The following is a 22,170-nucleotide window of genomic DNA, read 5'->3' as shown; positions in this document are numbered from 1 at the left end:
GGCCAAGTGTCTTTTCTAGAAAGTCTCTTGCCTTAGAAGGCCTTCTGGATCAAAAAGTACAAACACACGAAATGTTCCTTCATTGGTCTTGCACCTTCGGTGGTGACTCTTCGCCCCTAAAATCTCCCTCCATTAGGTTCACTACGGCCTTCTTCTTTAACACTGTTCATTAGTTTTTTACACAGTTCATGCTTTGCTTTATCTCATCAGAAAGCAAGGTTTCCCTTCCCCTAGGTTTCATTTGGCATCCCTCTGTCGGGTTCACACTTGCCTTAGCTTACAATACTTGTGCCTCCTTTGTCGGGTTCACTAAGGCCTTTCACTCTCAATCTTAACAAAACCTTTCTCGGGTGTATCACGCCTCACCTCGATTCGTAGGCATCCCTCAACCTGGTTCACATTTGCCAATTTAACAGTCTACTTTGCTTTTATCTCAATGCAGGATTTACTTATCTTGGCTTTTCCCTTGGCATCCCTCCGTCGGGTTCACATAGCCATTTTAACACAATGTTCACTTTACTTTTCTCGTGCAGTTCATGATTTACTCATCTCATCAAAGGTGGGGGGGTTCGCTTTCCCTAGTTTTCTTTAGGCATTGGGTCAGAGACTTTCGATTGCACAAGGGATTTGAAGTGAACCTTGTAGGACCACTCTGACACCTCACGCCGCCCTTTCTTAGGGGCTTCTGGTACTAGTAGTTTCTTTTTTTTTTTAAATTCTTTTTATTAGTGGAAACACAGGAACATGGCACCACATCGCCTACAGCACACGTTTCAAAACAGATTATCAACATCATGAATATAGCAGTTACACATGTTTACATAGATTCATCATCGTCGGCGGACAGGTTGCATAGATAAGTTCTAAAAGGACCCATATGTCTTTAGGTCTGCAGGCTGTGGGTCGGGTCATCACATATTGTTCTTCTGATTCATTTACATAGGTCAGTTCACGTAGAAATTGGTTTATACTGGGGGCGGGGGGCAAACATTTTTCCACTTAGGGAGGATACATTTTTTAGCAACTGCGCATGCAACATTGAACAATCTTCTCAATTTCTCTGAACATTTACCTATGTCCCCAAACAGATATTTTTGGGGCTTCAGGTCTGGGGGGGATCTGTGTGATTTCCTCAAGCATTACAGCAACTTCTTTCCAAAAGTTCATCACCACCCGACATTCCCAGTACATGTGAAAGTTTCCTGCCTGTGGCATATTACATTTTGGCCATGCATCCGACGCAGTGGGGGTGAATTTCGCAATTTTAATTGGAGAGTAATGTAGCCTGTTAAGTATATTGAATTGGATTAGCTGCAGCCGAGCATTCAGGGAGACCTTTTTAGTCAGGGAACAATATCTATGCCATTTCGCGTCTTCAATGGGCGTCTGTAGGTCTTGTTCCCATTTTTCTTTCACCCGGTTTATCGTGGGGGTGTGGGCTTGAACCTCTGTGTATAATCTAGATATACACAGGCCTCCTTTAGCGGTTACCATCTGTAAACAGGGTGTGGCTGGGGTTCGTCTGGGAATAGTGGCCATTTCTTCTGGAATGCTGCCCGCATGCGGTAGTATTGAAGTGTTATGAGTGGCCCACTCCCAAACGCTCTAGTATTTCCCCCGGAGTCGCAAACTTGCCATTTATAAACATATAACAAATTTCATTTCCATATTGGGGTCCCAAGCCCCTTGTATTGCGCTGTTATGTGTGGGGGGTATAGGGTAGCTCCAAAGAGGTATCTCTGGATTGTACAGTGTTTCAATCTGCAATCTTCTATATATGGCCTCCCATGCTCTAATCGTACAACTGACCAGGTTGTATTCGCAATTATCCTTGTACTGTGTATCGAATATTACAGATTGGATGTTAGTGGGATGTGTGGTGAATTCCTCTATCGGCGCATGAGGTGTCTCTTGTGCAGTGTCATACCAGTGCTTTGCAAATTGTGCTTGGCCACATAATAATAGAGTTCAAAATCAGGAGCCGCTATACCGCCCGTGGAATATGACTCAGTCATCTTCTCCCAGCCAATCCTGGCCGTCTTCCCGTTCCAAAGGAACGTCACCACCATGCAGCGAAGCTTAGCGAAGAAGGATCTGCCCGGCCATATGGGGATATTGACGAACAAGTAAAGCAGTTTAGGGAGGATTACCATTTTAAGGGCCGCTACTCTACCATGTAAAGATAGCGGCAAGCGACCCCAAATCTGTAGCTTTGTGGTGATGGACTGCAGTGCGGTTTCATGATTGTCCAGGTATGAAGTGGACCTGTCTCTTGAAACCAGGATACCCAAATATCTTATGTTGATCCGACCATTTGAGACCGTGTAGCATTGCAGGGCATTCAGTGTTTGGCGTGAGCGGAAATGTGTCAGACTTGGCTCTGTTAACCGTGTACCCCGAGTACTCAGTAAAATTTTGTATTTCCACCATTATGGGAGCTATATTTGCGTTAGGCTCACAGATATATAATAAGGTGTCATCGGCATATAGCGAAATCAATTGAACGGGTCCCTTTATGTTTATGCCTTTATCAGTGTGTCTCAGTCTAACTGCAGCTGCCATTGGCTCTATGGTCAATGCAAACAGCAGGGGCGAAAACGGACAGCCTTGTCTGGTGCCTCTACCCAACAGGAAGAGTGCAGAGATGGACCTGTTTGTCAGAACACGAGCTCCCGGCTCGGTGTATAATAGCTTAACATATCTGATGAAGCCGGGCCCCACCCCAAACGCCTCCAGCACCTTTAGGAGATAGACCCAGGAACCCAAATCAAAAGCTTTCTCAGCATCTAGGCATATTGCGGCAGCGCTTCTCTTGGGGTCTATTTGTGCCATCAGCCCGAAGAGCCTACAGAGATTCAGGGCTGTTGACCTAGCGGGAATGAACCCATTTTGATCGGGGTGGACTAACGAGGGAACCGCCGGTAAAAGTCTATTGGCCATTACTTTAGCGAATAGTTTAGTATCTGTGTTTATTAGTGATAGGGGCCTGTAGGAGGACACTTCTTGTGGCGGTCTCCTCGGTTTAGGGAGCACTGTGATCACCGCCTCCCTCATGGTCGGGGGCAGAATGTTGCATTCAAGGGATTCCTCCCACACTTGGAGTATCTGGACCAGTTCCTCACGGAATTCTTTGTAAAATTCTGCTCCTATCCCATCAGATCCCGGTGCCCTACCCGAGGACAACCCTTTAATAGCTTCCACCAGCTCTTCTGCAGATATCGGTTGATAAAGCGCCAAGCGATCTGCCTCTGCAAATTGGGGGAGGTTGAGAACAGCGAGGTAATTTTCGATGTCTGTGGGCTATTTTTTTTATCTTGGTTCGAGTACAGTCTGGTATAGAATTTGACAAATTCTTGGTTTATCTCCTCTTCCTTTAGGAGTATGTCCCCTCGTGCCGTCTGTAAGCTAGTGATTTGGTGTGGTTTCTTATCGTGTTTGAGGAGATTAGAGAGTGTCCTGCCGGCCTTGTTACCTTCCCCGTACCTGCGTGCACGCACGGGGGCAGCCATGTACTGCACTTCCCTTACGGCCATTTTGTCGAACTTCTGTAGATGTGTATGTATATCTGCTAATAGCTCCCTGTTCTGTGTTCGAGTATATCTCCCTTCCAATACCTCCAGCTTATTTTCGATGTCCGCCAGTTCGGCGCGAACGCTTTTCAGCATCCCAACCGACTTGGACAGCAGCACCCCCCTGACCCACACTTTAAATGATTCCCACACTGTGGAGTACCTGTTTACCGTTCCCACATTGTTTGTGAAATATACAGCTATCTCGACATGTAGTGTTTCCACCACCCCGGGGTCACCCAGCATACCTCTCAGCATTCTCCATCTACGAGCGTGACAAGGTGTGTCCTGGATTTTAAATTCTATCATCACTGGGAAGTGGTCAGAGAACGTACGGGGCAAGATTTCACAATTCTGAAGCGCAGGGGACATGTTCGATGTGACAAACCAGGAGTCTATCCTGGACTCGGAGTTGTGTACCGAGGAGTAGTAAGTGTATCGTCTGTCTCCAGGGTGCATCATACGCCAGGCATCTACCATCGGCAGCTGTGTAAGGATATCACTCAGGGTGGAGGTTGTTTTACTGGGGGTTCTAGTGATCTTGGAGGACCTATCTAATACATGGTCAATTACCACATTGAAATCCCCACCTCATATCACATTTGATAGCCCATTGGCAGCGATCAGTTGGTACATGTTTACATAAAACGAAGGGTTGTCTATATTGGGCCCATATGTATTAACTAGAAGCATTTGCTGGCCAGCGAGCCTGCCCCATACCACCACATATCTTCCTTGCTGATCCACCTTATGCCCATCAGGGCAGAGCCCCAAGCTTGGATGTATAAGGGTGATTATACCCCTGGCCTGCGTAGAGTAGTCTGTGTAGAAACGCTGAGATCCCCATTTGGGCAGTATGTGTAAATTGCTGTTCCCCATCATATGTGTCTCTTGCAACATTAATATCCGAGGGCCATGTCTGGTAACATAATTAGCAAATTTTCTGACCTTAACCTGGTTATTCAGACCCCCCACATTCCAAGGAAGCAGTTTTATTATTAGCCCGTCACCAGTGCTATGTAGCGGCGAATCTTTCTGATTTCATGACCCTTAATATAGTATCGTATGCGCCAGCCGACCAGCGCCGCTCCAAATGCATCCACTTTTTTCTTAACATTAAACTTGATAACCATAGTCAAACCATAACCAGGGTCACTCTTTGCAAGGTGATCAAAGAACAACCAATTCCCCTTCCCTCGCTTTGCCCACCCACCCTCATCGTCAACCCCAACTCGACGATTTGCCCAGAATAACTCTTGGATCATTCCAGAGGAAGCCGTGTTGCATCACATGGCCGCCCAATCGTTCCACATTTCCGTCGATCATATAGAGTGGAGCCACCGTGTTCAAGGAACTGCCAGGGCTGTGGCCCTGTTGGTATAACAGTATAGACAGTGCACAGCTAGGAAAATACCTTAATCCTCTGGCCTGGGCCTGTTGTTTTGGGCCGGTCTGCCCCCTCTGGGTGGGAGGGGTATAAAAGATTCGATGTAGTGCGTGGCCTCAGCTGGAGACTCGAAAGAATTTGCCCTGCCCACATGCTGAATCCTCATCTTGGTGGGGAACATTAGAGCATATGGTATCTGCCGATCCCTTAGGAGTCTCTTAACTGGTTCGTACGATTTTCTACTCGCCTGGACACCAGCCGAGAAGTCAGGGTATATATGAATCCGGTTTCCATCGAGTTGTATGTTCCAGCCTCCCTAGCCATACGCAGGATCAAATCCCTATCCCTATAATTGAGGAGCCTGGCAATTATTGTGCGTGGCGGGGCTCCTGGCTTAGGGACCGGGGCCAGTGTGCGATGTGCCCTCTCGATCAAGAAGTGTTCAGAAAATGCATCCTGGCCGAATATCGTTTTAAGGAGCAGTTCAAGTTGTTTTTCCATTTGGCCTTTCCCGAATGTTTCCGTAAAGCCCACCACACGGGTATTATTGCGTCTGGATCTGAATTCGAGGTCTTCACACTTATTTTGCATTTTGAACATAGCCTCTTTTAGTTGGGTGATATCCTGACTATGGTGTGCAATTGCATCTTCGTTGGTGCTTATTCTGTGTTCTGCTTCAGTTACACGTGCACTCTCTTTGTCCACCCTGGCCTTCAGGGAACCAATGGTGGACACAATATCATCAAGCTTTGTGTTGACGGCCCGGAATCCCTCTTGCACTATAGTTGTTAGCCTGTCCTCTTTCTCGCTGTTCTCCGGACTCAGGGCCTCAGTGTTGTTGATGGGTATGTCCGCCACAGCAGATTATGTTTGGCTCTCCATATATACATCCATAGGGCCTTTCTTTTTGTTGCTCGGGGTCTTGGCCGCCTTGCCAGTTTTTTGAGGTTACCCATATTACTGTCCGTGGTATGCTGTGCTAAGATATCTTTTCCCTGGCCGTAGCACGTGTCTACTTTCTGCAAGTTCAAGCCCCGCACTCCGCCTTATCGCCTGACTATCGGCATGTCAACTGCGATGGACTGTATCCTCCCACGAATTACCAAATAATGCTCTCAATAGAATGGTTCTAAGGAGCACTTGAGTATTGCCAGTGTCCAATGCGGCTATCCCGCCACAGAAGGATCCTTGTCTATCTTGCCCTTATCTGCAGAGCTGCGGTCTGATCAGGGGGTAGCCTCCGGGAAGTCAGCAGAGGATGTAAGTGGGGCGTGCAAGCAGAGGAGGGCCGACAGGACCCGCACTACGATCGTAGCACATGTCAGCGGGTAGCAATTTAGTTAAGCGGGAGCACAGCCTTTCTCTGGCGTTGTATGGGGACCGGGTGCTGGCCGGAGGTCTCAGGCGCGGGCTCGACTCCCGCTCAGTGTTCGTTGAGGCGTGCCCAGTTGTGCAATCGTTCCAGGCTGGATCAGCAGCCGGGTCCACTGTAGCCGCGGACCTCGGCTAACAGCCGTATTGTCTCCCCAGTGAGTCGGGTATGCGGGGGGAGGATCAGAGCCCCGGTGTCCAGGACAGGCGGGGCCGCGACCCCAACAAGGATCTGAGTCAGCGCTTCCCCAAAGCAGCACGGGCAAGCTGTGTCATCCGGGCGGCGAGTCGCCGGGGCCTCTTACCTGATAATGGTGTTGGAGTCCCCCGTCTTTGGGTGCGCCGAGGGTCGTCCTCAAATCCGCCCAGTTCCAGCGCTCTGTATGGGGTAGCCGCTGTGTCGCTCTCGACCGGGGCGCCTCTGGGTGGTAAGGCTGCTGGAGTTCTTCAATAGCAGTGTCGTGGAGTAGCGGCGCCAATCCTCCCGCGTCCGCAGCATCGGCCGGCAAACTCTCCGACCTCCACAACTCCAGAATTCCACACCGCAGCAGGTCAGGATTTGTAGGGCCCACAACGGGTCTATAGCGCTTCTGCACCTGAAATCTGGAGTACAACGGCGGCTCCGAAAAGGATTAATTAATTGCAGAATTTTATGACGGAGCGGGAACTCGTAGTTCAAGCGGCCATCTTGACAGTGCGCAACAGCGCCCCCCCACTTGTAGTTTCAACACAAAACAAAAGAAGCCAGCAAGAGTCCCTCAAATGAACACTCCTGCGGCACCAACCACTCTGCAGCTGGTCCTTCTCTGGGCTTCCCCAAAAGTTCAAACACACAAGTTCTTTGTTCCCACGTTCCTTGCGTTCATATAATGTTGCCACTTGCAACCTTGGACTCAACATATTTCTGTTTGCTATCAGCTTCCTCCGACTCACCGGCTGTGCTCAACCTGCTGTTGGCTTGTCTTGCCTCTGGAGTCAAGGACGGCACCACAGTAGCCGGCGTGCCACCCCGCCTGCGCTATCAATGCGGGAGGCCCTCGTGCACCGTTGACATATGTTACTCCGCACACCAGCTGTAAATCTCGGTCTTCTGATTTCGCTTTCAGAGGCTTTGCAGGTCTGAGTTGAAAAAGGCAAGGGCAGTTCCCCTTTTGTCATCCCTCCAGGTCTCAACGCCTTTCTCCTTCGTTTGAACTGCCAGTCCGGTGTTGCTGTTTCCTCATGCGTTTGGCCTTGCCCGAAGTGTTCTCTCGTGCTTTGCTTTTTATCTCTGTGGGGAAGGTACATAGCCGTCGGGCGTGTGTGGTTATTGTCAGTTGCCTGGCTCTCCCTGACCCGTGTGTTGGGACATGTCAGGTAAATGGCTCTGTTGTTAGTCCATTGTCTGTCACAGTGTAAGATGGTGTTTGTGCCAGAAAAGGGGGGTAGAGCTTCTAAATATCCCACAGCGTAAAATGGGGGAAAGGTGTTACAAAGAAGGTGGTACCGCGTCTCAACCTTCGGTGTCCCAATTCCACTCCCCGGAGACCCCTCATCCAGGTAATCCTCCCCCACTGGTCCACCCCAATGAACTGGATCCAATAGCTATGGCCATGTCCTGGCCACCTGGATGACTGATCTGCGGGTACTAGCGGGTGAGACACCTCCAGCTTTCTCACATAGCTGTCCCTCATTCTTATCAGGGATGATTCCCTTATCCCTTAAAATACGGAAGAAGACTTTAGTCAGCGCCCCACATCCAAACATCAGATTGTGCATGTCTTTCAATCCCAAAGGCGGTTCCAGTTTCTTCTTTTCTGCCTCTGCTGTACTTCATGGCTTTCTGCATCTTGGTGGTGCTTTAGGCCCAGTTACCATTAGATTGCTCCATGTTATTTTGGGGTCACTGGTCTCTATTCCAGCGCAACCTGTCAGACCTATTGCAGGTCTCACACACTGTATCTCGGGACCTCCTGTGGTGGTCCTGACATGACCATATGCTTTGGAATCCTTGGACCCAACTGATGGTGGTGACATTGTCTCCCTGAAGGATTAGGAATCTCACTTGCAAAACCTTACAGTGAATGGACACTGGTACCCTACAGAAGTTCGGCCCTTGTTGCCTGACCCCACCATCTGTGCGAGACCAATGTGTTGATCCTGATGGACAGCACAGTGGCATGCCTTACCTCGATGAGCGGGTTGGTGTGGGGTCATTGGATCTGTGCTGGGAGTTGTTAAGGACTTGTATGGACTATCGGTATACACAAATCTGCTCAACAGCTAACTCATCTAACCTGTTTTCCTGTGTCAGTTGTTAACTAATTGTAGTTTGGTTTGGAAAATTTCTATGGAAAATGTCTATTTTCATGAAATCCTGAATAGGTGTGGTTGGCGTACTGAATGATGGTTCAGCTAAAATAAAATGACTCTTTCAGAAGGTGTTTTATGCATTGTTTGTATGCAAAATAGGCTGGCGATTGAATAGGGAGGGGTGTATTTAGGCATAAATGCCTTATCTGTAGATCCATTCTGAGAGGTTGTTTCTGTCAGTCTACTTAAGTCTTGAGTATAGCAAGGACCTTTAACGAGGGTGGTGGACTATTACCATCCTGGTACAGCCAGCCAGTTCAAGCAATATTATCCTGCAACGAAGTCCAGGTGCTGATGTCATATTTTTCTACGGAAAAGCAGAGGATTTGTTTTCCATCTCAAAAAGCACAAGTAAGAGGACTGCCATGGAAAAGGTCGACGGGGCCCTAGGCAGAGCCCTTTTCTATTTACAAGGACAACCACAGCTGCTGAGAGGAGGTCTGAAGGGTGGAAGGTTGAATGCAGGTAAATTGTGGGGGGAAATCAGGAAGATGCCTTTTGTTAGACTGGAATGGGGGTGAGAGCTGTAAAGTCAACAGACTACTCCCAGTGTGTGCTTGTATCATTGCATAAAGTCCAGTATGCGCGCAACCCAAATTGCTCTGAAAGTACCCCATGTGCAACTAAGGTCATGGGGCGCAGCCAGCTCATACAATACTACTCATGATGTCACATCCATGGTCATGGATACCAATGACTCTAAGCAGAGCAGATGTGAAGTCATATGGTTGAAAAAGGTCAGAAGTCAGACTTGTGCCTAGAAAATATTTCTAAAATAAGGAATCTGTGGGAGAATGGACTAATCCATTGAAAGGATCATTACAGAAGGTAAGAACATTGTTCTTTTGCCTGATAAAGGCATGACTTACCTTGCCTTAAGCTGAAGATCACACATACTGTGCTGTATAAGTGATTATGCTTTACTCACTGCTACATTCCTGTAAGTATTAAGGATGTTGTGGCTACCCCCATCTTGAAGAAGCAGGGACTGGATCCCAAGGATGCCACTAACATGAGGCAGATAACAAATACTGTTTCTTCTTAAATTGGTTGATATGGTGTCCACTATGCAGATCCAGTCTTACAGAGACGTGGTAGGCTCGCTGCATAAGAAACAGCCTGGTTTCCGGTGCGCCCAAGGTACAGAAAGTGCCTTGGTCGATTTGCAGACTCGGATGTTAACGGATTTGGAGAGGAGTGTATCGGGGCTGCTGATCTTGCTTGACTTATCAGCAGCCTTCGATCTACTGGACCATGAAAAGCTGTTGGACGGACTGGTCAAGATGGGGGGTTTCTCTGGGGAAGCTGTGACGTGGACAAGGTCATTTTTGGAGGGGCGCAGGTCAAGGGTCCACTGGGGAGATGCCTCATCGGATGTTGAAATTATAACATGTGGTGTCCCCCAGGGGGCTTGCTTATCCCCCTCGCTTTTTAACCTACATTCAACCACTATGTGTGGAACTAGAAAGCTTAGGGGTTTTCTTCACAAACTACGCAGATGACTTTGAGTTTACGATGGAGCTTAGCAGAAACATTTTGGTTGATCAGGAGAAGCTTAATCAAATATACTTGGCTATTAAAAATGATGGAACAGATCCAGAGTAAACTGGGGGATGCCGAGAACAGGTCTAGGCGAAATAATATCCGAATCAGGGGGATTTCGAGGTCCGTGGCAGATCCGGACCTGCAGCAATATGTGACAGAGCTGTTCCGGCAGATCCTGGATACTGGGAACGAAAAAGACATCGTATTGGACCGGACGCATAGGGTCTACTCCACAGTTCAGCTCAATAAAAATCTAATCCCAGATGTATTGACTCAGATACACCTATTCCAGCTGAAAGGAAATTCTCCAGCATGGGGTCTGGCATGGATTCACATGCTCATGAATATTCCCCGTCGTCAGGCTGGGAATCCTCGGTAAAGAAAAAATCAGTATCAGTATCAGTTTCGTTTCTGATCTGTCTTTCGGAGTAGTAACCAATCACTGATCTCTGTGTCATACTGACCACAGCCAATGACTGCCCTCTACCTAAGCCCCGCCTCTGGCAGCCATCTTCAGATTTTTACCGCACGTTCAAGTGTTGGGATCCTCGTGCTATTGCTCTTGAGCGTTAGTGCTATTTTTTCATGTTTTTTCTCAAAAAACTTCTATTATTCGGTCAAAAGAGCCTCAAGCTCCACCGTTTCTTCATCCGATCAACGGGGACCCGTGTCGGATTCGTCTACGCCCCTCAAGGGTGAAGATTTCGTCGAGCCACGCTTTTGGAGGACTCCAGAAGTTTCTCAGGCCCATCTCGGACATGGCCCAGGAGAAGGGAAGCTCGACGCCCGGAAAGCTGTTCAGGGTCTGCCCTGGATGCCAGCTTCAGAATGTCTTTAAGGAGGACGAACACTCCCTTTGTCTTTACTGCCTACATGAGGACAAGACGCACGTGGAGAAGGACTGTGTGTTTTGCGGCAATATGTTGGAGCGGACCATGAAGGACCGCCATCAACGTCTCGCCAACTGGCTGGAAGGGAAGAGCCCGTCAGGCGAGAAGAAGAAGAAGTCTGAGCGGTCTTCTAAGACCTTTCAGGACGCCCCGGCGACGGGGGTCCAACACAAGGCCAAGCACTGCGAGTCCGCTGGCACCGGGAGCGCCGAACGGTCGGGCTCTACGGGCGCCAGACACGGCGCATCCTCCCCGGCGCCATCAACCACGAGCCAACTCTCTGGTTCGGGTAAGAGGAAGGCCGAGCACCCGGCGAAGCTCCTGGAGAGACCCCGGTCGAGCTCGAAGGCCCCAACGGAGGGGGAGCGAGGCAGTGACCCTCCCCCCAAGGAGAAGGCGGTGAGCGCACCTAAGGTGGTGAAAGCCTTAATCCATCCGGCCAAGGCCTCTATCGAGACAGTCGCGGCGGCCCTGGCTCAGCCTGTGGAGGCTACACCAGTGGTGGCGACCTCGGGGCTCAGAGTCTCCCTGCCACCGCGGAGGGAGTCCTCTTTTATGCCCATCGACAGGACCCCCGTGAAACCTCCGATGGAAAAGAAAAAGGGGGGGCAGGGGGTCGTCGTGGATTCGGCCTCAACCTCTGAGGAAGAGCTGATCGAAGTCTTAAGCCACGGCGTTGGCGTGGAAGAAGACCAACCCGTCAGGAGGGATCCCGACGTAGGAGACGACGATAACGTCGAGGGTGCCGACAGGGCCCCTAACCGCCCGTCGGACTCCCCTCAACCAGTGCCGCAAGACAACTCGGCGGCCATTTCGTTGGCTATACAGTCCTTATGCTCGGAGATAAGGACTAGTCTGCCGTTACCACCAGCGGAGGAAGCGCTCCCGACGGGGGACCCGGAGCCGGGCCCTTCTGGGAGCCCTCCCCCTAAAGAAGAAGGATTCATCCTCCACCTCCTTTTCAGCCATCGCGCCCTGTTCAGCCCTCCTCCCCGTCCACGACTCGTGGGGATGATACGGGGACTGACACGGCCGCAACGGGTACGGACGACGAGGATCTGCCGTCGTCACCTCCCACCCGGGCTTCCCCGCCCGACGAGATTGGATCGTTTCACTCCATGATCGCCAGGGCATCCGAGCTTTTCCAGCTCTGCCCGGAAGAGAAGAAGGAAGGTTTCCTTTATCAACGGCGCAAGGCCAAGAGGAAGACGGTCCTCTCTGTACCTCTACTGGACGATATTTGGGATGAGGGCCTCGCCCTCCTCAAGAACCCATCCACGACGCCGGCTAGAAGGTATCGGTACGAGAAGAAGTACCGGGTCCCGGAAGCGGCCCCCTTGTGCCTTCGGGTACAGCCGACCCCGGCCTCTACGTCGACCTCCCCGCCGGAGGGCGAGGGAAAGAAATTCGATACGATGGGACGCAGAGTCATCTCGTCTGCAGCGACGACGATTAAGGCGGCCAACGCCTTGGCTATCGTAGCCCGCTACGACAGGGAGTTGTGGTACAAACTGGCCCCCCTGCTGGACTTCCTACCGGACGACAAGAGGGCGGAAGCCCTAGAGATCTTGCAGGAAGGAGAGGTGGCGTCCGACCACGCCATTACGATTGCGACGGACATCGCTGACACTGGATTTCGCCAGTTGGGCAACGGCGTTTGCCTTAGGCGGGGTGGATGGCTCAAGGCTACTGACTTCCGTCAGGACGTGCAGACCAGAGTCTTGGACATGCCGTTCGACGGAAACAACCTGTTTGGTAAAACAGTGGACGATTCCCTTCAAGCCATCAAGGCAGACACGGAGACGGCCCGGGCTCTTGGGGTTCTCCAGCAACGGCGGCCGCCCTTTCGGAGCAGCGGAGGCAAACAGGGTGCCTCCAAAGGTTCCGGCAGGGGATTTTCCACCTACCGTCAAGTGGCCCGTTCGTTGTTGCAGGAAGCTTACAGGGGACGAGGCAAGTCAGGCGGACCCCGCCGTCGTCGCCAAGGAAGACAAGGTGGCAAAGCCTCGTCGAAGCAGGACTGAACCGGCCGTGGGGTTGCGCCCCCACCGAAGCACCCCGGTGGGAGGCCGACTGGCGAGCTTCGTCAGCATGTGGGAGTCCATCTCCACCGACCGTTGGGTGCTGGACACCCTAGCCCAGGGTTACGCGCTCGAGTTTCTAAAGAGGTGCCCGCGCATCCCCCCTGTGGCCAGTAAGGAACATCACGTCCCTCAACTTATCTTGGAGGTAAAGGCGATGCTCAAGAAGGGCGCCATCGAGCTCGTCCCAAAGAGGCTTTGTGGCTCCGGTGTTTACTTAAGATACTTGCTCATGAAGAAGAAGACGGGAGGATGGCGTCCCATCCTGGACCTACGACGACTGAACAAATTCATCAAGGCACAGAAGTTCCGGATGGTCACCATCCAACACGTCCTGGGTCAGCTGGAAGAGGGTGATTTCCTGTCGTCGTTGGATTTGGAGGATGCCTACTTCCATATTCCCATCCTAAAGGGACACCGAAAGTTTCTCAGGTTCGTGGTCCAAGGGCGTCACTATCAGTTCAGAGCCCTTCCCTTCGGACTGAGGTCGGCACCCAGGGTGTTCGCCAAGTGCCTCGCACCGGTGGTGGCGCAGCTGCGCCGAGAGGGGATCCACGTCTACCCCTACCTGGACGACTGGCTCATCCGAGCGAAGACGAAGGAGCTCGCCGTGGAGCACACGGCAAGGACCGTCCAACTTCTCACGGACCTGGGATTCTCCATAAACTATGCAAAGTCCCACCTGGTGCCCGCGCAAGACGCACTGTTTCTGGGAGCGAAGCTCGACACAGTGTCGCTTCTGGCCTCTCTGTCGGAGGAAAGGACGAGGGCCATCTTGGGCAGAGTGCAGCGGATGCTGGTTGCGGACGCGGCCAGAGTGAGGTCCATCAAGTCCCTCCTCGGAATGATGTCTTCTTGCATTTACCTCATCCGCCTGTGCAGGCTCCGGATGCGCCCGTTGCAGGAGTTCCTGGACGTGCGCTGGATCCAGACGACGGGCAGCTTCGAGGAGAGGATCACACTCGACGAGAGTTTCCGACGAGCGATCCGGTGGTGGGGCACCCACGCGCATCTGACGGCGGGCATGGACTTCCAGACCCCCGGCCACCAGGAGACAGTGACCACGGATGCCTCCCTGGAAGGGTGAGGAGCGCACACCGAAAACCTGCACGCGAGAGGCCTTTGGCTCCCGACGGAGAAGTCCCTCCATATCAACGTCCTGGAGCTCCGTGCAGTGTTTTGGGCCCTCAGGTCCTTTCTTCCGTCCCTCAAGGGCAAGGTGGTGAGGATCTTCACCGACAACACCACCACCATGTTCTACATCAGGAAACAGGGCGGAACCAGGTCCCCAGCCCTGTCCAGGGAGGCGCAGGATCTGTGGCATTGGGCCGTCGCCCAAGGGATGTTTCTGGTGCCGTTTCATCTGGCAGGGATAAAAAACACCATCGCCGACTCACTCAGCAGGGAGCTGCGCTCGTGCCACGAGTGGGAACTACGACAGGATCTAGTGGACCGCCTCTTCCGACGGTGGGGCACACCCCAGATCGATCAGTTCGCGACGACGACGAACTCCAAGTGCCGGAGGTTCGCCAGCAGGTTTCCCCAGCCAAGGAGCATGGGCGATGCTTTCTCGTTCCCCTGGGAGGGCCTGTTTCTATACGCATTCCCTCCATTGCCATTGCTGATCCAGCTCATCAACCAGCTCAAGAGGTCACGGTGCAGGATGATCCTCGTCGCACCTGCGTGGCCGAGGCAGATATGGTTTCCGGACCTTCTGGACTTGTCAGTGTCCCCGTCGATCAAGCTGCCAGTGGACGCGGATCTTCTCTCCAGGGAAGGAGGCGCCATCCTCCATCACGACCCGAAGTCGCTGAACTTGCAGGCCTGGCTCCTGCACCGTTAGAGTTTGGAGGATACAACATACCGGCCGACTGCAGAGAGGTTCTTGCAAAGGCCAGGGCGTCCTCAACTCTTAAATGCCACGGACACAAATGGAAGAGGTTCTCTGTCTGGTGCCACGCACAGAAGATTAACCCTCTACGGATTACGGCTCCCCAAGTACTGCCATACCTACTGACGCTGGCCAAGGCTGGACTGGCGCACGCGTCCATCAAGATTCATCTTGCTGCGATCTCCCGATACACCAGAACCACGGGGCGGACGTCTTTGTGGTCTCATCGTCTGGTGAAAGAGTTCATGAAGGGACTGTTCAGATCGTTCCCGCCGGTGAAGGCTCCGGCCCCGGCGTGGGAGTTCAACGTGGTGCTGACTAAGCTCATGGGACCTCCGTTCGAGCCTCTGCACTCGGCTCCGTTGAAGTTCTTGTCGTGGAAAACAGCGTTTCTTGTGGCCATCACCTCCGCACGACGGGTGGGAGAGATCCAGGCCCTTTCCTGCAAGGCCCCGTACTTGACTTTTCACGACACGAGGGTAGTGCTCAGGACGCACCCCTCCTTCATGCCCAAGGTGCCGTCGGACTTCCACCTCAACAAACCCTTGGTGTTGCCTGTTTTCTTCCCGTCGCCTTCGTCGCCGGCTGAAAGGACTTTGCACTCGCTGGATGTGGCTAGAGCGCTGAAGTTCTACGTGGACCGCACAAAGTGTTTTCGGAGGACATCACAACTCTTTGTGAACTTTGGACCTGTCAATCAGGGGAAGGCTCTCTCGAAGGCTTCCATTTCCAGATGGCTCTCCGGCTGTATCATGTACTGTCATCGGTTGGCAAACCGACCGCTGCATGGCCGTCCGAGAGCCCATTCCACCAGAGCGATCGCAGCTACCACGGCGTTCCTATCTGGTGTGCCCTTGCTGGACATCTGCAGGGCTGCTACGTGGAGGTGGACGCACACCTTCACGAAATTCTACTGCGTCGATCGGGATTCCAGGGAGGAGCCCAGGGTCGGCCAAGCAGTGCTGCGCAACCTGTTCGCCTAAGGTGAGCCTGGTGAGGAGGTAAGAATTGCTTAATGTTGAGTTTGATGTAATGCTTAATGTTGAGCCTTTGCCACCTCCCGTGGTTGTGCATGTGTGTACTGCTATGTATTCTTTATTCATGAGCATGCGAATCCATGCCAGACCCCATGCTGGAGAAGGAACACGTTACTTACCTGTAACTGTTGTTCTCCAGCATGTTTCTGGCATGGATTCACATGCGAACCCTCCTGCCTACCCCTCTGCGGCTCTTCACTTGGTCATACTGCCACTTCACGTGCTACCAAATCTGAAGATGGCTGCCAGAGGCGGGGCTTAGGTAGAGGGCAGTCATTGGCTGTGGTCAGTATGACGCAGAGATCAGTGCTTGGTTACTACTACGAAAGACAGATCAGAAACGAAACTGATACTGATTTTTTCTTTACCGAGGATTCCCAGCCTGACGACTGGGAATATTCATGAGCATGTGAATCCATGCCAGACCCATGCTGGAGAACAACAGTTACAGGTAAGTAACTTGTTCCTTATGAAGGCTGCTTGTAAGAAAGAACCCATAAAATTCCGGTCTTCTCCTATACTATTATACCAGGACCTAGCACAGACTACCCTCCTCAAAAGGAAACGCTTGAGGGTCGTCACAGATTGGCTACGGACCGGGGGGGTTCACTACCGGTGGGTATACCCGACCGGGCTCCGCTTTGAATGGAAGGGGCAACGGTTCACGATCATGAAAGAGGAGGAAATGGAGGACCTCATGAGAGGGGAGGAAGGTAATGAAAGCAACGACAAAGAAAGTACCCCATCTGGAAGCAGGGAGGAAGAAGGCAGGCCTGGGAAGGAGCAATGGCAACCTGCACGACCCCGCCCGAGGGGCCTCAACAAAGAAGCTAAAGTACCAAATCCCACATGAATCAAACTCTACAGCACGGAGGTGATCAGTCTGGGACCTGGAGGCTGAGACCCGAAAGAGTTGTCTGGGATCTGGGGTGTGCAATTCGCTGGGGTAGGGGGTGGAAAAAGGAAAAGAGAAGCTCAACAATATCTGAAGAAGGGGTGGGGGACCAAGAGGGGAACTGGTTCCCAAATTTCCCGGGTGCATAAGGGACCCGGTGAAGTGCTTTGGTTACACTATAGCGAAAGTTCAATGGGGAAGTTTGAGTTGGGGAGTTGGGGCTGGGGGAGTTGAGTAGTTACGTTATATGGGTGGAGACAATATACAACACATACAAGACATCCAGAAGGGAGGACGGGCTTGACCGCATCATGATAGGCATGGCATCAGGATACGATGATGGCTAATTTAACACTTGTCACATTAAATGTCCAGGGGCTTAACTCGCCAGTCAAGCGGAAATCCATGATGAATAGGCTGAGGGATATGCAGGCCTCAGTGGTATGGATGCAAGAAACACACTTACTAACAGAAGATGAACATAGATTATGGCACAGGGCCTTCCCTAGGCAATTCTTTGCCTCTAGTGGGACAAAAAAACGGGGAGTAGGCATCTTGCTGGCGAAAGGGATTGACTTTGAAACAATTTATAAAGAAAGACCCGGAAGGCTGCTACTTAATATTGGGAGGGAAACTGATGGGGCAACAGGTCACGCTGGTGTTGATTTATGCCCCCAACGAAGGGCAGGATTGCTTCTTGTTGAAACTGCTGCCCATGATTGCTCAGTGGGGAGTAGGGTAGATCATGATTGGGGGTGATTTTAATTGAGTGATGGATGCGGCGATGGACAAAACCCTCCCAGCCACCACCAATGACCACATGTTTAGACAGGCCCTACCTAGCACGATTCATGAGGGAGCTACACCTAATAGAAACGTGGCGATTCTTCCGCCCGGAAGAAAAAGCATACACTCATTATTCCGGTACATAGGAGCCACTCCCGAATTGACATGGTGCTCATCTCGGATACACTGGTCCCACAAGTCACGGGGCTGGAAATTGGCGTGAGGGGCCTATCGGACAACACGCCGGTTCTCCTAGAACTGGAACCTATCAACCCACGGTAGCGATCTCGCAAACCATGGCGCCTAAATGAGGTGCTTCTGAAAGACTTGGCTCTCCGGGTGGGCATAGCGCAGGCCCTAATTAATTATTTCAATGAAAATGTCACTCTGGGAGTAAACTGGGCCACGATCTGGGATGCCAGTAAAGCAGTAGTGAGGGGCAAATTAATCACACACACAGCAAATTATATTAGAATACGGGAAAAGGTGAAGCGGGACATCGAAGCTAAGGTAGCTAAGGCCGAGACAGAGTATCGAGATAAGGGCTCACAAGAAACATGGCAGGAATATAAAAAAGCTAGGGTGGTCGCAGAAGCCCATGTGGCTGATGAAGCCGCGCAACTGATCGTGAGGACCAAACAATTCTATTACATAAATGGGGGTAAAGCCAACCGATTCCTTGCAGCCAAATTGAGACAACAGAAACTCCGGAATCGCATAGTCCAGCTTAGAAACCGGGAGGGAGATTTGGTGAGGGGGGGGGAAGAGGAAATAGAGGAGGTTATGCATTCATTCTATACGGATAACTTGAAAGGGGAAGACCTGGAGAGGGAAGCACAGACGGCATTCTTGGATCAGGTAACCTTGCCGCGAATTAGTTTAGCGAACAGGCAAATGCTGGAAGCACCCATAACGGAAGAGGAAGTGGGGGAGGTTATAAGGGCATTGAAAGGGCATAAATCCCCAGGCCCAGATGGGCTAAGTATTGCGTACTACAAGACATTTAGGGCTATCTTGGTAGGTCCCCTGACAAAACTATTTAACTACATTCGAGACACAGGGCGAACATCCGGAAACATGAGCCCGGCGACCACGGTGCTACTGCTAAAAACGGATAGGGATCCGCTGGACTGCCCAAGCTATCGCCCTATCTCGTTATTAAACGTGGATGCCAAAATGTATTCCACTGTCCTGGCCCAAAGGTTAGCGAGGGTCCTCCCAGGGATAATTCACCCGGACCAAGCAGGCTTTGTGAAAGGGCGGCACACCTACGACAACATCCAGAGCCATAGACACGATAGATTGGGGACGAAGAATGGGACAGCGGTTCTCGGAATTAGCGCTGGACGCCGCCAGAGCCTTTGACAGCCTACATTGGGGATTTTTGCAACTGACCCTTGAGAAATTCGGGTGTGGTCCGATCTTCACCCGAATGGTGATGGCTAATTTCACACAGTCTTCCACAAGACTAATGGTTAATGTGCGGCTCTCAGATAGTATACCCATCCGAAAGGGCACGAGACAGGGGTGCCTGCTGTCGCCACTCATCTTTGCTATGGCCATGGAGCCGTTAGTACAGAGGGCCCGAAAAAGAGCCGGGAATCCAAGTGGTGTAGGCGGGGGCTGGAGGTGCCCAAAAGGTAGCTCTCTATGCGGACGATGTCCTCTTGTTCTTGAGGGACAGGTCACACTCACTACCAAGGGTCATAGAACTGCTCGATGGGTTTGCAAAGGTCTCGGGGTTCCGAATTAATTACCCTAAATCTAAGGCACTCAACATCACAGAGAGGGTAGCACAGGTGCCAGAATGGGAGAGTAGATACCCTTTGAAATGGGAACAGAAATCGGTGAAATACCTGGGTATACAGTTGACTCCCACATACAAGAGACTATATGGGGCTAATATCCCGGGCCTACTGAAAATTCTGGCAGGAGACCTGAAGCGCTGGTACATGCAGGACCTATCATGGCTGGCACAGATAACAACGGTTAAAATGACCCTGCTCCCTTGGTTTCTGTATGTGATAGGCGCTCTTCCAATACGCAACCCGGGTCCAGCAATCCAAAAACTACAAAGGGAGGTGATGTCCTTCATCTGGAAGGGGAAGAAACTGAGGGTTCCCAGGAATATACTGTTTAGGCCACAGGCTCTGGGGGGGGCGTGGGGCTTGGGGGTTCCAGAACTCTGTAGGTACCTATGGGCTGCACAGGTCGCACCAGTGTTACAATGGCCACCTAGAGAAAACCAGAACCGATGGGCTTGGCTTTTTAGCAGCGAGACACAGAAGTAAAGGGGGCGCACTATTGGAAGCAACTAAGGCCACACTATGGTACTGGGACAAAGCACTAAGGGGCAGAAAGGTAAAAGCGGGGGGGCGGTCCTCTCGCACCGGTCGCTCATAACCCTGATTTCACTCCAGGGATGCAGTCTGGCTTTTGGACACACTGGAAGGGGCGGGAGAACACCTTGGTATTGGGGGATCTCTATGAAACCGGGACACCCTTAACGTTTGAGGGCTGCAAGGCTAGGTTTGATATTCCGGAGGGTGAGCGATTTCATTATATTCAGCTTAGACACTGGATCTCAAATACGAAGGTCCGGGAGGGAGCAACGAGTAACCCAGTAGGGTTGGAACTCACAATACATGAAGGCCAGCCCGAAAAGGAGTATCGAAATCGGATCGACTGATGGGGTGGTAGACCTAGAGGAATCCCTCTCTTACATGCAAAGGTGGGAGGCAGATGTGGGAAAGCCAGTAGACGGGGAGTCCTGGAGTCGAATTTGGCACAGAGCCGCCAAAAGTTCCAAATGTGTTTTAATAAAAGAGGCAGCATACAAACTTTGCCTGCGGTGGTATATGACACCAGCACACATGCATTCCATAAACCTGGGGTACCCCACACTTTGCTGGAGAAATTGCAGACAATCTGGGGATCTAATCCACATGTGGTGACCATGTCCAGTGGCAGGGACTTACTGGAAGGAGATCTTGAGCCATATCAAGGAGATAACGGGGGCACATCTGCCTTGGGACCTGGTGGTAGTTTTACTGGGGGAAAGGGTTGAGTGCTGCTATGCGAGCTCGGGGATAAAGCCACCCTTATTACTCACATGCTGAGTGCAGCAAAAATCACCCTGGCACAAGCATGGAAGAACAAGCAGGGGCCAGTAATAGCTATGTGGTGGGTGAGGCTATGTGGAGTGATGGCCATGGAAAAAGTGAAGGCATTAGCCCATGGTTCCATTGCTAGGTACCTGAACACCTGGATGCCATTACATGAATTCACAGATGACAAAGAACAGATGTATTTCAAGCCTAGACTACTCCGCAAAATTTCGGTTATTTGAAAATGCGACCCAATCTGGAGAATATCTAAGTAAGCAGAGGAAGATAATATTCCACCCATATGTTTTGAGATTATGTTGGGGGTAGGTGGGAGTTCTAATAAGTAAAACTCATGAGCAATCGGACCTTATAGACTGGAGTGACCAAAAGGGGAGGACATGGGCAAGGCCATTGTTTATTATTCTCAATTCATGCAGGTATGTAATTTATGCTCTTGGATAACTAAATAAAGTTGATTTAAAAAAAATGGTATGTCTAGTAACGGGCTATGCCTTAATGCCAGTAAAACCGAGCTTATGATTTATAGGTTCAAACAGTCCTGAGAAGTACCTGGGACAGGAATTTTCAATCTTTCACACTAATGGAGGTCTTGTACTGGTTGGTTGGGAAGGTGAAAACCCTTGGTACTGTTATGGAGGCCACGTTCAATGTGGATTACTTTGTTAGAAATTTCACTTACTACCTGCAGGTTCTGCGATTGGTCGGTCCTTTGATATCCAGAGAAAATCGTGCCAAGTTGGGACGTGCCATTATATTATCACAAATTGATGACTGCAATGCTTTACTAGGGGGAGCTAGTAAGGAAAGCATTTATACACTGCAGCAATTGCAGACCGAAGCAGTTCCTATATTCTATAATATGTTGCAGAGCGACTCTGTGACAGAGGCCCGCAGAGAACTTCACTGGCTCCCAGTGGCAGTTAGAATTCTTTTTAAGCTACTGACACTGGGGCATAGTGTATTTTTGGGTCTGCACCACAGTATCTAAAGGAGAAGCTGGAGATCTACAAACCCAACAGAACTTTACGCTCTACAGAGGCCTGTACCATGAGGATCTCCCGTTTTAAGAGTCTGGGGAATGGCCGCTCCTTCCCGGTGAAGGTCGCACAAGCATGGAATGAGCTTCCAGAATCTTTAAGGAAGGAAGAAAACCATCTGACATTTAGAAAGCTTCTCAAGACCAAGCTGTTAGCCTAGTATTTCCTGGTCTGCATTTTTGTATTCTGTTTTTTCTTATG

The 22,170-nt window shown here is 51.1% G+C and overlaps 1 protein-coding gene across 3 annotated transcripts in view; it reads left to right on the top strand.

Moving 5' to 3' along the window:
* DPY19L1 (dpy-19 like C-mannosyltransferase 1) overlaps positions 1-22,170 on the top strand; it is a 2,006,077-nt gene that overhangs the window by 1,281,895 nt on the left and 702,012 nt on the right. The window lies entirely within an intron of this gene.

Source organism: Ambystoma mexicanum, chromosome 5p (genome assembly GCF_040938575.1).
Source record: "Ambystoma mexicanum isolate Mex_15411 chromosome 5p, UKY_AmexF1_1, whole genome shotgun sequence".
Classification (NCBI taxonomy): Eukaryota; Metazoa; Chordata; class Amphibia; order Caudata; family Ambystomatidae; genus Ambystoma; species Ambystoma mexicanum.
This window is presented reverse-complemented; position numbering and strand designations above follow the sequence as displayed.